Source organism: Tiliqua scincoides, chromosome 13, assembly GCF_035046505.1.
Source record: "Tiliqua scincoides isolate rTilSci1 chromosome 13, rTilSci1.hap2, whole genome shotgun sequence".
Classification (NCBI taxonomy): domain Eukaryota; kingdom Metazoa; phylum Chordata; class Lepidosauria; order Squamata; family Scincidae; genus Tiliqua; species Tiliqua scincoides.
Window position 1 is genome coordinate 7,582,491 of NC_089833.1, and position 13,077 is coordinate 7,595,567.

General features: G+C 47.2%; 1 protein-coding gene across 2 annotated transcripts in view; it reads left to right on the top strand.

Moving 5' to 3' along the window:
• Window positions 1-10,549: 10,549 nt before the first annotated feature.
• The window catches only part of PIGQ (phosphatidylinositol glycan anchor biosynthesis class Q), a 44,682-nt gene continuing 42,154 nt past the window's right edge, over window positions 10,550-13,077 (top strand). The window contains exon 1 of one of the 2 annotated variants that reach the window (XM_066640576.1): window positions 10,550-10,646. The gene's annotated coding sequence lies outside the window, so the exon portion shown is untranslated. Of the gene's footprint in view, window positions 10,647-12,711; window positions 12,786-13,077 lie in introns of those variants that run through there. The other variant, XM_066640578.1, reaches the window with a different exon arrangement.

Genomic DNA, 13,077 nt, shown 5'->3' on the forward strand with positions numbered 1-13,077 from the left:
GTCAGAGTCCATTGCCGTGGGAGATGCTTTTTTAAAAAAAAAATGGAACAAAGAAACCGCCTCCCACGGTCTTCCCACTGTCCAGCTGAGGCAACCCTATTTACTTGTCAGGTTGAGTTATTTATTTTATTTATTTGTTTATTTTGCTGCTGCTGGAGAAAGAGGCTCAACTCACAAACATCTCAGATCCAGACTCCGGCTCAATGAGAGTCACTGAAGTGAGGTAAGAGGCTGCACATGTTCAACTCCTTCAATGTGCGGGCACATAGGGGTATCTACTGTGGATTAGTTGCCCTGTAAGCACACTACTGGCTATTGGGGTGGATTCTTTTCCCCCTGCCAATGTATCCTTTGGAGTGAAATGAGGTGGCCTCAGAGCCCATCTCCTGCGTTGTTAATCACAGGGACAATCTCTCCTCATGGAGACATTTGTCACTGCTGAAGAGTGGGGACTTTGGCAGGGGGTGAGGTTTACCTGCACACTCTTGTTGTCCCTCCCATCATGTGGACAGCATCCACGTCGTCATAACTTCTGAATAGGGCTTATGGCATTGGCCTGTGCACGTGCGTGAGTAAATAACAGAAGTGGGCTTCCCAAATTCAATCGGAACCTCAGCATGGGGCAAGAGGTAATCAACCCTCATACCTTGTATTTACACACTCAAACAAGAACAACCAGAGACATGATTGAATTCACATCTAGTTTGGCCCTCAGACAGCCAACATGACGTAGTGCTGCAGTTCCCAAAGTGTGCCTTACGATGCTTTAGGGCAGGGGTGTCAAACATAAGGCCCAGGGGCCGGATGCGGCCCACAGAAGCTTTTTATCTGGCCCTCAGGCTCTCAGCTGCTGAGCAGTGCTGAGATGTTACTGCTGAAAGGGCAGCCCCTGCAAAAATTGGGCTGTCCCATATCTTGAAGATTTGTGTGTTTTCTGTCATTTGCAGCTAATGAATTCCTAAGTGAGAAAAGTGCTTATTTTTTTGTTATGATCTGTTTAATGACAATACTTCCTGCCTAACGACATCACTTCCGGCCCTCAGCAGGCATCATGAATGCCATTCGGTCCTCGGTATGAAACGAGTTTGACACCCCTGCTTTAGGGCAGCGATTTTCAACCATTTTAATCTCATGGCGCACTGAGAAGGTGCTAAAATTGTCAAGGCACACCGTCAGTTTTTTGACAAGGCACACTGCAATATTGGCTGGGGGCTCACATTCCCCAATGACCCTACCAATACATGAGCCTCCCCCAAACTCCCACGGCACACCTGCAGACCATTCATGGCCCACCAATATGCCAGGGCACAGTGGTTGAAAGTCACCACTTTAGGGAATCACGGCACACTCACAGGGACACCTCGGGATGTGCCTGGGGGTCCTTCCTGCCTGTTCCTTCGGGCATCAGCATCTTGGATATCATGAGATTTTGCAAGATCCAAGATGGTAGTACCTGGCTGAGCCAGGAAGAAGAGGTTGCAGGGGTATCATGACCCAGATAAGTTTGGGAATCACTGATGTCATGGGTAGAAGGAGGACAACAGCCTTCCTTCCCTATGCCCCACTACAGTCACAGTAACCGACATGGGGCAATTCACAGAGAGGCAATTGTAGGGGCAATTCACCCTGCAGCCATGATCAACAGGAAGGAATAAAACGAGAACCTGCAAGCAGTACCAGGAATCTCCGCTAAACTACTTGGTGAGTAATCATAAGGATCTTGACCATTAATATGATGGGGTGGGGGAGCTTCAGTTGCAGTAGATTGCATAAAAACAATGTCTTAGCAATGCTATGGCATACTGGGTGGCTTGGACCAGCTGCCATCTCACAACCTGATTTACTTCACAGGTTCTTGTGATGATAAAAGATGGGGAGCAACCTTGATACCCCACTTGAAGTCCACTGAGAAAGAATCAGATAGAACGTACAAATCTTAAAAGGTGAAGAAGGGGTCATTTGTGCCTCTAGACTTACAGGTTTGTCAACCTTATTTTAAAAGTTCTGCACCCTCATCAGAACATCCCTAAGCGCATGCAGAGTGCATTTCCCTTGAGAGAACTGACTTTTTTTTCTGAAAAAGAATCCAAAGACCTTGTGCCCCTGAGTATATGAAGAGTGATTTTCCTCTCTCTCTCTCTCTCTCTCTCTCTCTCTCTCTCTCTCTCTCTCTCACTGGTTTTAAGTAGTAGGTTTCAGACGATCAGCAGCAAAACAAAGAAATCTGTAATTGATTATGGCTTTTGTTATTCAAGACATCCTGCTACATATACACACCTTAAGTATTATGTGCTTGTACACTAAAGAGAAAAACATGCACATAGGCTCAGGTTTAATGGTTTGACAGCTTCCAGTCCTGGCACTTGGCCAAGAGGGCAAGATTCGAGCTGGGGAAGTCTCATTTTGGCTGGCTGGCAACCATTATAGATAAACACAACAGCACAGTCTTGAATGTGAGGTGAGAGTTCACCCAGCATCCTTATAACACACTGCCAAGATCTGGTGGGGGGGGGGTGTCCTGCTTTACATACTTTTGCCATGACTCTTTGTTTGTCCTGGCAGAAAAATCCTATTGACACAAGTCAATTAGCCACCATAGGTAAGCAGGTTCCTCTCTGTCCATAACAACAGAGTCCTCCGCACCTTTCTTTCAGCAAGGGAAACTATTTAGAGAACGCTTGGCGCTCTGCTGGGAAGCAAAGAGGGATCCATCCATCAGAGGTAACCAGTCTCTCATTTTCTTCCCCAACTTTGCCGGCTCTGGGTATCTTGGTAGTTGATGCTAGTCTGGGAAGAGCAGAAGGTCCCTCAGTAGTTCTGATGGTGATAAAGTCATTCTCAAACCTGTAGCCTGCCTGCTTCCATCGCACAGTGGTGTGATTTGTTTTTCCCTATTGTGTACAGTAATCTCTGCTTCCCAAAAGCCAGGTTCAAATCTAGCTTAGCCTTTTTTGGAGCATGGTGGAATATTGAGCAGAATGCACTATTGAGTGCTGTGTGTGTGAATGCACCCAAACGTGTCAATTATTGTACAACCTGTCATTTTGCAACTCCACTTCCCCCAGCCACTGTTTTGTAGTGTCCTGTACACTGTTTTGTCCCAAAACTTTGGTATCATAATCAACAACAAAAAAGATCTCTTGGAAATCTATAGCCTACATGTACTTCCAATGTGGGTAGTGGGGTGGAAATAGACCAAACTAAGGCTGAAATCCGATGCACACTTTCTTGAGAGTAAGTCCAACTTAACACAGTGGGAGCAGACATGCATAGGATTGTGCTGCAAATCAAATGTAGTTTGACCCTTCATGTATATTTTCCTAATTTAATAGCATCGGCTATTGGGGCAGGGTAGAGGGGAGAAAAACTGGGACTGTGACACAGGGGAGAAGGGCTTTAATACTTTTCCTCTCATAGTCCTGATTTAGATCCCCCCCAACACACACTGTGACTGCTATTCGCCTGGGAGTTGTCGACCATAAGCAGGTTCACTGTTCCAAAGTCAACTTGTACCCTCTTCCTCAAGTAGACAGCATGCTTTCTAACTGTATCTCCTGTTTTTTTTAATAATAATAATAATAATAATAATAATAATAATAATAATAATAATAATAATAATAATAATAATAATACAGGCATTTATATACCGCCTTTCTTGGTCGTCAGATTTCTCCTCAGATTTTATTCAAGGCGGTTTACAAAGGCAGGCTGTTCTAAATCCCCGTAGGGATTTTTACAATTGAAAGGTTCTATCTTTCAAGAACCACAACATTTCAGATGATCTTTCTGATCTGGTATCACATTCTGGCCTCCTGTTTCCTCCCACGCAAGTTGACAAGCAGCTCCTTTATCTCTCACATGGAGGGCAGCCAAGACACTTCTTCGCTCACACCGAAGAGCAGGTGGAATAACTCGGCTCAGCTTGTCAGCTGCTTCAAGGTCACACGGTGCCAGTGGCCTCGAACTGGCGACCTGCGGATGTTATCTTCAGGCAAACGGAGGCTCGACCCTCTAGACCAGACCTTGGTCCGTTTATGAGGCCAATGACTATTGCCTCAGGTGGCAGATTGGCAGGGGGAATTCCTCTATTTGCCCACCCGCTTCCACTGTTCCACCTCCTCCTCCCTCTTCTTTGAATTTGGAAAGGATTCAAGACAGCTCTGAAAAGGGAATGTGAAGGAGAGGAGAGTGGTGGGCTAGAGCAGCAGGACGCAGTGAAGACAGAAGCTGGTATGATGCCAATTAAGGTGGGCCTCATTTGGTGCATTGTCTCAGTCATTGGACAGCTTTGGGCTGACCTTGGGACCAGTTCTGATGTACTGGATGTTGTCCTTGTTAAGTCTCTCTCCCTGTTGAGCCCCTATTTTTTGCCCTGGAATCCTCTGTTGCTGGGTGGTTGAATTACTGCCAGCTTCCTGAGCGATCACACAGAGGCATGGGTACAAAATCATACCATATACCATGGGGGGGGGGGCCATCCTTGAAGCTCAAGACGATCCCTTGAATATGTGAAAACAATGTATTTAGGATAATACCAGAGAAGACTAAGTCTTTCTTGTGGTCTTTGCCAGCCTGAGCAAGGTTAATATCTGCCTTCACAAACTAAGATTTTATAACAAGGACTCTTGTCAGTGGTGTACCTAAGGGGGGGTGAGGAGTCAATTACCCTGGATGCCATGCCTGGGGAGGTGTCAGGTGGTGTCTTTTGGAGGCTTTCTGAGACCCAAGGAGGCCGTGCACAGCCTCCCCGAGCCTCAGAAAGAGGCCTTAGAAAGGCACTTCTGGTTTTTGCCGAAAACTGCTTTTCTGAGGAAGTGGGGTGTTAAAAAATTTTGTGCCCCCAAGTACCAGATGGTGTAGCTACACCACTTGTAGCACCTATGAAAACCAACATTTTTTTTTTCTTCTGAAGATTTTTGAGACAGAGAGAAAACATGGACTATACCTTGGAGGACACCCAGCGGAAGGAGAAACTCCTGAAGACCGTTTATGCTCTTCAAGTCAAGTCAGATGCCACCTTTCAGAAGGCCAGTCCTCTCCTAAGCAACCACCCAGGCCTGGGCATGGTGACAGATCATCAAGTTCACCAACTGGCCGAGAAAGCGAAAGTCATCTGCCATGACCTGGACAATATCAAAAATCACCTCTACTACCGACAGAATGATCTGGTCCAACGGATCCCAAACCCCAACGGCAACCGCTATGGGGGTGTGTATGGAATTCACTGCTCGCTGGACGGGATTGTCTATGTAACTAGCGAAAACGCCCCGAGGGTCCACATCCTCAACCGCTCAGGCCAAGTGATTCAGGTCCTGCCGTGTGTGGAAGGGAAGAAGAAGGAGACCTTTTTGCCAGAGGATGTCACTGTCACCCGGGCAGGCATGGCAGCTGTTACGGACCTGGTGAACGGGACCCTCCACATCTTCAACCATCACTCCAAGTTCTCCAAGGGCGAATGGCTGAAAATTGGGCAGTTTTCTTCACCTAGGGGAATCGGAGTGGACGCCTCTGGAAAGATACTGGTGGCAGACTACACAGAAGGCAAGGTGCACAGCTTCACCGTTGACAATGCCTTCAAGATGCAAGGGGCTCACTCAGTCTCCAACCTGCGTGGGCCACGCTACGTGTGCTCAGCCCCTGAGGGGGGCTTTGTGGTGAGCGAAGAATGCGGTGACGTCAAGCTGTTTTCTAGCAGCCACAGACTGGTCTCTTCCATCGGCAGCAAGCACGGCCACCAGTTTGGCAATCCTTCTGGGGTGTGCGCCGACCGAGAAGGCAACATTATCGTGGCTGATGAACAGCAGCAGAAAATCCACCTATTCCCTAGCAGCGGGTCTCCTATCTGCCTGGTGTCTAAAGGACTGCAGAGGCCAACAGGCATTGCTTGTTCCACCCAGGGGATGCTGTTTGTTGCTGATACCGGGGACAATCAAATCAAGGTCTTTAAATACCGTGTAAGACCCCATTACAATGCTGACAATCTTAACGCATCTAGTGGCAGCCCAACTTTCACTCCCAGAGGGAAAGCACAGTAAGATTCTTCACTCTCCCGTGTCCATTTTGGTCTCACTTTCCAATAATTTCATATCTGTTTCTCAGCCACATTCCCTCACCTGGGCCACATTTCATAAGAACATAAGAACAGCCCCACTGGATCAGGCCATAGGCCCATCTAGTCCAGCTTCCTGTATCTCACAGCAGCCCACCAAATGCCCCAGGGAGCACACCAGATAACAAGAGACCTCATCCTGGTGCCCTCCCCTACATCTGGCATTCTGACTTAACCCATTCCTAAAATCAGGAGGTTGCGCATACACATCATGGCTTGTACCCCATAATGGATTTTTCCTCCAGAAACTTGTCCAATTCCCTTTTAAAGGCGTCTAGGCTAGACGACAGCACCACATCCTGTGGCAAGGAGTTCCACAGACCGACCACATGCTGAGTAAAGAAATATTTTCTTTTGTCTGTCCTAACTCTCCCAACACTCAATTTTAGTGGATGTCCCCAGGTTCTGGTATTATGTGAGAGTGTAAAGAGCATCTCCCTATCCACTCTGTCCATTCCCTGCATAATTTTGTATGTCTCAATCATGTCCCCCCTCAAGCATCTCTTTTCTAGGCTGAAGAGGCCCAAACGCCGTAACCTTTCCTCATAAGGAAGGTGCCCCAGCCCTGTGATCATCTTAGTCGCTCTCTCTTGCACCTTTTCCATTTCCACTATGTCTTTTTTGAGATGTGGCAACCAGAACTGGACACAATACTCCAGGTGTGGCCTTACCATAGATTTGTACAACGGCATTATAATACTAGCCGTTTTGTTCTCAATACCCTTCCTAATGATCCCAAGCATAGAATTGGCCTTCTTCACTGCCACCGCACATTGGGTCGACACTTTCATCGACCTGTCCACCACCACCCCAAGATCTCTCTCCTGATCTGTCACAGACAGCTCAGAACCCATCAGCCTATATCTAAAGTTTTGATTTTTTGCCCCAATGTGCATGACTTTACACTTACTGACATTGAAGCGCATCTGCCATTTTGCTGCCCATTCTGCCATTCATTTGTCCCACATGCCATTCTGATGGTGCAACAGGCTTGCTTCAGCTGGCTGTGCTCTTGTCCCAGGGTGGCAAGGAAGTCAAGGAGACCTGCGGAAGGTGAGGAGGATTTACTCCCGTCCATCGGGGTAATTACTTGTAAGCATGTCATTAAGGAGAGCTGGCAATTTGTATTTGGTGTCCGCTCACATGATGGCTGCAAGGACAGCACATGCTACATGTGACACTTGCATAAAAAAGAAATGTACTGTCCCCATAAACCCTCGTGACTTTTCGTTGAGGGCTCAAAACTATTTCTTCTTGCATTTGGGTGATGGGTCATTGTCTGCCTTCTGTGCTTCTGTAGCACTGCTTTGGCTCTATCAGTCCCCCCCCCCCCAAATTTGGTTGTATTGCCCTTATTTTTTAAAAAAAATTGTTTTGTATATCATGTACTTCATTCTGAAATTGTAAGCCACCTTGGGCATTGCTCCAGCATCGGAAAGGCGGGGTATAAATCTTTTAAATAAGTAAATTAAATCAATAAATAGGATTATCCAGTCACCATCAAACTATATATTTCAATGGCACCATGTACAAAAGTAATAAAACTGTGCAATGAATCTTGCTGCTTTTTGTCTTTTAAGTTTTTCTTTGTGGGATTTTTCTACCTGAAAGTCAAGGTGCTGGGCGTGCAATTCAGAATGGGCAAGCAAACCCCCTTCCCCCCAGTTCCGTTTGCCATATTTCCTCCGGGAGTGGAGTATCTGGAAAATCAAAATGGTGCCATGTGCTGGAGGTGGAGGAGACCTTTTGCTGCCACACATCATCACCTGCTAAGCTTCAGGCATCACCACCATCACCTGCTAAGCTTTCAACGGGGCAGAATCTTATTGGGTAGCTGTGGTTAGCAGCTATGGGTAGGAGCAGCAGTCAATATCCTCCTCATCCTTCAGGTGCTGGCCAGGTGGGTCCTCATCAGGCCCGTAGCCAGGATTCTAGAGGTGGGGGGGGCGACTATTTTTTCAAGGGGGGCAATGATGTCAGGTATCTATACTGGTGGGCAAAATGAAAGGATAAGTCTGGAGAAACATCAAATACCCAAAACTCCCCCAAACTTCATGAAGGGAAAATAATGTGGGTTTTTTTTGAAAGATGTATTCATTAGCTGTAAAGCCATCTAACAATAATTTGCATAGAATACCATGGAAAATGTATTGCCTACATAGAAATAACACGCAACAGATCCTTTCACTTACACACCTTTCACTTACACACACAGGCCTGCAACCCTGCAAAAGTAAAACATATCATTGTGATGCAGGTAGTATTCACTTGTATTGAAAGTGCCTATTTAACACCTATATAGCACCTATCTTCACCTATCTAACACCTATATAGCACCTATATAATGCCTTAGAGCCTATGCAACACATATCTAGCATCTATATAGCACCTATCTACCACCTATATAACGCCTATCCAGTGCCTATGCAACAACTATCTAGCACCTCTATAGCGCTTATCTAGCACCGATATAATGCCTATCTAGCACCTATATAGCACCTAGCTAACACCCATATAGTGCCTATCTAGTGCAAACATAACACCTACATAACACCTATTTAACGCCTATATAGAGCCTATTTGCGCCTATGCAACACCTAGCACCTATATAGTTAACAGCTATATAATGCCTATCTCGCGCCTAACACCTATATAGCGCCTATCTATCACCTACATAGCACCCATATAATGCCTTTCTAACACCTATATAGCACCTATATAATGCCTTTCCAACACCTATATAGCGCCTATATAATGCCTGTCTAGCTCCTATCAATCACCTATATAACGCATATCTAGCGCCTATATAACATTTGTTGATGACACATTGCTGATGCATTGATACATATTAAAATAAATTTACTTTACATCAAAGCAACAGGAAAGATATGCTAGTCACATCATTGGAACACTAGTTTTTTTTACAATATTCATTACTTTTAAAGAGCAAAGTACAGAAGATTTGAATTGACTGAATCTACCTGGTTGAGCTGAATTCTCCCAGCTTTCTGAGTTGAATCTCCTTAGAACCAGGGGTGGGTCCAGTCTCTGTTTGGGAGGGGACCATGAGCACTACCTTCAGAGCCCAGGTCAACCAGGCAGGTAGACCTGAGCTGCCGCTTGAGCTTATCACCTCTGTGGCCATTTGCTGGGTGGGTAGACCTGGACTCCTGCTTAGACTTGGAGCCCAGGTTTACCTGCTGTTTAGACCTGGGCTCCTGCCTGAGCTTATCGCTTCTGTGGACATTTGCTGGGCAGGCAGACCTGGGTCTGGGCTCCCACCTGGACTCCAGCCAATCTCCTTGACACCCGCCCAGTGGGTGTTCCCCTGACACCTGATTTTGCTCTCCATCCTGGTGGGCACCCTTCCCTGCTGGCAGGACAGTTGGGGGGGGGTCTGCACCCATGGCCTCCCCCAGATCCGCCCCTGCTTAGAACCTTTCCCACACTCAAATTCTTTGTTCTCTTTAGCTGAAATGCTTTCTATGTTTTCTCCCACCAGAAAAAGGGTCTCCCCAGTTCCCAAGCAGCAGCCATTAATTTTAAAAGTATATCTGAAAGGCAAGAACCTGCCCCCAGGATTTCTCCAAACCAAAACATTTCTCCCTGCCCCCCCCCCCACAGCAGTACCATTATAGTAATTAGCATGTTCCACAGTAGAAGAAATAGCACCTCCCTTCCCCCAGCCAGTACAAGTAGAAATCTCTCCCAACCTTCTGGTAGCTGCTCTTGACCAGCCCTGCTCTCTTTGTGCTCTGGATGGGGACAGGGTGACCAGAGGTCAGAACTTCCAAGGAGCCCCCCCCCCCGACCCTGTTCTACTCACTCTACACACATGCACTCTCTCTCCTCCCCAATCCCTGCCAGAAGCACCTTCCTGTGCACAAAAAATGTGGCAAAAAGGGCTTCAAATCACCCCCAACTGACGCCAGATTCGATAAAGAGGACAGGTTTGGAAAAAATGCTAGGAGGGGCAAACTGTTGCCCCCCCCCAGCTACGGCCCTGATCCTCATAAGCATGAGCTCTGGGATCCATGCCTGACTTGGCTGACGCCAACACTGGTCTTGGGAGTACGAAAACTATTCGAATAACCTTTTCCCAAACCAGATAGAAACATTTTGCACCAGAACATTGGAAAAATAGCAAGGTTATCCAAAGCAATAGTTTACTTTGTTTAAAGTTACAAATAAGGCACAAGATCTTCAGATGCACTATCATCTTTCTACACTAGTGTGAAGAGGCACAGACCACAAGTCTGGGAATTAAACAGGGAGATCAATTTAGGCAGTAGAACTCATTATGAAGCTTATCAGGAAGAAGCAAGAAGCTTGTACTGGAGGGGTGTGCCTCACCCAAGGGTGTGGTGATCAACGGCTGAATCTGACATACAAGTACATTTCCCCCTACAGACATTTCCCCCTAAAGAGGCAATACAGACACTGAGTGTTGGAAGCAGTGGAGTGTATTTTGCTCTTTGGAGATCCACCTGTTCTTGTGCCACATCCCGTGTGAGACCAGGGTTCGTTCCCAGTTCAGGTGAGTGTCAAAGCAAGGATCCGGTCAATATTATCACATTTTAAAATAGGATTTCCCTACTTCATTGTTTCTCAAACTGTGGGTCAGGACCCATGAGGTGGGTCACGAGTTAATTTCAGGTGGGCCTCCATTCATTTCAATGTGTATTTTATTTTTAATCGATTAGACTTGACCATGTCCATTAGACATGACTTGACCATTAGAGTAGACCATGGAGTGTGACTGCATTTGGGGAAATGTTACAAATCTGTACTTTGAACATGTATATAATTTTAACAGTGCTGGTCAGTGGGGCTTACTCCAGCATAAGCGTGGATTGGATTGCAGCCTTTGGGATGTCTGGGGAATTTTTTTTTTTTTTAAACAAATAAGCAACTGCTTGGTAGGGTTAGGGGTTTGTTTTGTAATTTTAAATAATGTTTAAACTTATAGAGCCTTGCATGGCGCAGAGTTGTTGAGAGGTTCTTTCTTTCCACACATCACTTGGGAAAGTGGGCTCAGAAGGGGGGGCCTTCCCTCTTTCTGTAACAGAGTGGTAGGCTGCAGTATTGCAGTGGAGAAGTCTCCCCACAACCTGATTTCGATCCCAGCGGAAGTTGGGACCTCAGGTAGCCGGATCAAGGTTGACTCAGCCTTGAGGTCGACTCAGCCTTCCGTCCTTCCGAGATCGGTAAAATGAGTACACAGCTTGCTGGGAGAAAGATAATATGACTGGGGAAGGCAATGGCAATGAGTACCCAGCTTGCTGAGGGAAATCTAGCATGACTGAGGAAGGCAATGGCAAACCACCCTGCTTCATAGTCTGCCATGGAACTGTTGTGGAAGCGTTGGCACCCCAAGGGTCAGTAAATGACTCAGGGCCCAACTCTATCCAACTTTCCAACACTGGTGCAGCTGCAATGCAGTTCCAGACTAAGGGAACAAATGTTCCCATACCTTGAGGAAGCCGGATTGCCTCCACACCACAGGATGCAGTGCACACCCCACTGGCATGGCTGCACTGGCAAATTGGATAGGATCCAAATTGGATCTAATTTTCCAGTGCCAATGGGGCATGTGCTGCATCCTTTACTGGGGAGGCAGTCCCAGAAGCCTCCTCAAGGAACCCCTGCTAACTGGGTAAGAGGCACTTTTTCAAGTGGGTGCTCCTCTTTTATTTAGCAGGGGGAGAGTAACTGGCCCACCTCACCCCAGCACTGTCTGTACTAGTGGCTGTCTGCTGGTGTTGCAGCTTTTTAGATTGTGAGCCCTTCTGGGACAGAGAGCCATTAGATATTTGATTTTTCTCTGTAAACCGCTTTGTGAACTTTTTGTTGAAAAGCGGTATATAAATACTGTTGTTGTTGTTGTTGTTGTATGGGAACATTTGTTTCCTTACCTCAGGGTTGCATTGAGGTTGTACTGGTGCTGAAAAGTTGGATAGTATTGGGCCCTCAGGCTCCAATCCTATCCACCCATTCCTGGGAGTAAGCCCCATTGACTAGAATGGGACTTGCTTCTGAGTAGACATGCATAAGATCAGGCTGTCAGGCTCCAATCCTATCCATACTTTCCTGGGAGTAAGCCCCATTGACTAGAATGGGACTTACTTCTTAGTAGGCATGCATAGGATTGGGCTGTCAGTGCTTGCACAGGGGACCTTTCCTCTCTTTTCTTTAAATTTATACTTATTGTAAACTTTTAACTGATGTGATTTTGTTGCATGGGGAGGTGTTAAAAATTTTCCTGCTTGATGACATCACTCCCAGGTTGATGACATCACTCCCAGGTGGGTCCCAACAAATGGTCATTCTAAAAAGTGGGGGGCCGGTGGCAGCAGCTAATTACAAAGAAGTAGGAAGGCCACAACTAATTAGTGATTCAGTTCAACCCCCAAGTCTCTCTGGAGTAGACTCCGAAGGGAAACTCAGCAAGCAACCGCTGTTAGGGGAAGAAAGACTCTTAAAGGGGGCGGAACTCAAGTGAAGGGGAACGGGGCCGTGCTCGGACGCATTTCGAGTCGGACCGCTTTGGCAGTCGGACCGCGTCTCCTAGCAACGGGGCCGTAGCACCCGGAAGTGGCTTGAATGTCAAGAGGCGCGCGGGCTCCTGCGTCTCTCTGTGGCCGCCGGCTCAGGAAACGGCTGTGAGGGGAGGAAAGTAAGTGCTGGGGGATGTAGGGAGGGGGAGCAACTGGGGCTGGAGCCGGTGAACGTTTGAGCTGGGCCCTATAGGTGTGTGGGCCTCAGGCCCTTCGAAGCACCACAGGTGAGAACTCCCGACTCTGCGCATGCGCGAAGGCTGGGGGACACGGCAGCGCACTCGGGCAACGCGCATGCGCCTACAAGGGTGGGGGCGGCAGTCCGAGGACTCCGGACTGTATGCGCAGGCGCACAGAACAGCGCGTGGCAGAACCTAGCGGGAAGGAGCTGCTGCGCCTGCGCAGATTGGC